The sequence below is a fragment of the Trachymyrmex cornetzi genome, unplaced genomic scaffold (assembly GCF_001594075.2).
Source record: "Trachymyrmex cornetzi isolate Tcor2-1 unplaced genomic scaffold, Tcor1.1 scaffold39, whole genome shotgun sequence".
In the NCBI taxonomy this organism is placed as follows: domain Eukaryota; kingdom Metazoa; phylum Arthropoda; class Insecta; order Hymenoptera; family Formicidae; genus Trachymyrmex; species Trachymyrmex cornetzi.
This window is the reverse complement of record NW_017298640.1, coordinates 313,342-316,191: the sequence shown is the minus strand read 5'-3', so window position 1 is coordinate 316,191 and position 2,850 is coordinate 313,342.

Genomic DNA, 2,850 nt, shown 5'->3' with positions numbered 1-2,850 from the left:
TTAGATATTAAGATTTTAACCTATCAGAAACTGATTACATCGGAATATACGGTTTCTGATAGGTTGAAGTCTTAATATCTAATTCTTGTTCCTCATTGTGCGCAGGCCCTTACTTCTTACTCCGTGTATTGTAGACGGGCCTTAACGCATAGTGCATAAGAGAATCAACCAATCGAAATTCTTCTTTTCCACGAAATGGGAGGAAAGGAAAGATTCTGATTAGTTGATTCGTTTATGCACAATGCATTATGCTTTATGCAAAAGTCTGTGTCGCGGCCTTAGGGCTATCGCACATAAAATGCATAACAGAGCATAAGCATAACGTAAGGCCGTTAAACCAATGAGCATCTTATGTAAATCAATATGGCGACATTATGCTAGATGCTCATTGGTCCAGCAGTCTTATGTTATGCTTATACTCTGTTATGCATTTCACGTGTGAAATCCTTTAAGGGTATAGCGGGGAGCACAGACTCTTGCATAACGCATAACACGTAATGCATAAGAATATGTACCAATCGAAGTTCTCCGTTTCTTTCCCTTCCATGTAATAGAGAACTCTGGTTGGTTCAATTTCTTATGCCTCATGTTTTATGCGTTATGCAAGAGTCTGTGCTCCCCGCTTATATCCACACAACTTGCATAGGCCGGTATTCATAGTCGGTTCTTATTTTAAGACCGTCTTAAGTAATGTCTTAAGTCGCTAATGCGGCTTTCTGATTGGTTCATGACATCTTAAGACTGTACTTAAGACGGTCTTATAGCGTTTTCGATTGGGCAAAATTTAGTGCGCACCAGTGCGCACTCAGTTCACACCAACACTGGACGAGTTCCATGGGTTGCACTGAATAGTGCAAGTTCAAAAGAATACGCCAAGATTTTCAGTGCTAAAGCTGAAACTCATTTTTGTTCACTTTGAAGCAATGTTCAACAAAATGTTACAAAACTACAGTAAAAGATATTAAGAGTAGGGACAAGACCCCGTTTTCAATTCAACTGCGCAGATTTGCTTGTCCCTATGTATATCCTTAACTGTGATAAAACGTGCACTGAACTGGCACCGTCAAAATATCTCGTGCTACTTAGTGCGCACTGAGTGCGCACTACGCGAGTGTCGTGCGATCAAATGAACACGTGACACTAGCCAAGTGCGCATTGGCACTGCCAATCGAACACGCTCTTGATACTGAGTGCAGCCAATGCACCCCAATCGAAAACGCTATTAAATATAATAGCGTATTTCACTGGCAGAGCTGGTGCGCACTCAGTGCACTTTAAAGCTGTTGTACACAAATCGACATAAAAATGTACGTTTAATGAAAATATAGAAATAAATTAAACCACGAAATCTTTAATATATTTTATTGTGATATTTGATAAAATATACATTGGGTATTTTATTAACTGAGATCTCTCATCTTTACAGTCAGATTAGGTTAATGTGCAACAGCTTTAATGTGCACTGAGTGCGCACCGGTTCTGCCAGTGAAATACGCTATAAGATCCGACTATGAATACCGGCCATAGTCAGATAAATATATGCATAATGAAAATTATCCAATATATCCTAAAAAAGTTCTCAGAATTTTATGAGAAGAAAATAAACAATTTCTCTCGCTGTTTTTCTGCAAAGTTGATAGTATTGGAGTAAAAAATTATTGAAAACCAATATTCAGCGATTTTTAGTAATTAATATCTCGTTAACCATTGCGAAAATTGCAAAATGGTAAAGGATTTTTCGACTCAGTTTAGTCCGCTCTATCTATATAAAAGCGATTGGCAAAAACTTACGGGACACCCTGTATAACATTAAAGAAATTAAAGATGATTTGGTATGTTAATTAATATCAGCCTGTTTTTTTAGCTGAACTTCTTGCATGGTTTATCTTTCCTCTTTTTCTCTCCAACGTGGAGAAAAGAAAGAACCATGCAAGAACTTAAAAACAGACCTTATAAGATATTAATATTGTTCGTGATATATATTCATTTAAGTGATATATAAATTTACACAACACGAATAAGAATGTATAAAGTGGGTAGTTGTCAAAAGATCAAACTTATCCTCAATATCCATTTATATCATATTAAAATTTACATTATATACATATAACAGTGTATCCATTATATATATATATATATATATAACATAATATTTCTTTTACATTATATACATTAACATTTTTTCTGTACATGTATTAAGGCATATTTTAACTTATAAGTTGCAAAACAAAAATTTCTTAATTGTTATATTATTGTTTATAAAATTTCATTTATTATCAAAGTAAATAAAGATTTAAATGTATTTTATTTTAAAATTAAATACAATGCACTCAAAAATTATAACAAAATTCTATAAAGATACTTATGACTTACAGATGTTTAATGATCAGTTTACAAGAGTATATGCAATTGGTACAAAGATTAATATTACACACTTCTTCAGACAAATATCATTTTGCATATATAAATGTATATATATATGTGTGTGTGTGTGTGTGTGTGTGCGTGCGTGTGTGTGTGTGTGTGTATATAGTTTTAATATTATATTTGTATCGATAAAAATGATTGATATTAAAGTATTTGCAAAAAATTGAAAAAATTGGAACATTAATTTTTTTTATACTAAATATTATTTTTTAAATTGCATTATAGGATAAATATATTATTATTAATTATGGCACATTTTTAGAATAAAATAATGTAAATGTCAAAAAAGGATAATAATGCGTCTAGTTCTCATTCTCTTCACTCTCATTTGAAATGTATTATACTCTCACATCACATAGTAGTGCTACTTTTTAGATTTACAATCATATACAGTTATATATATATATATATATATATATATAT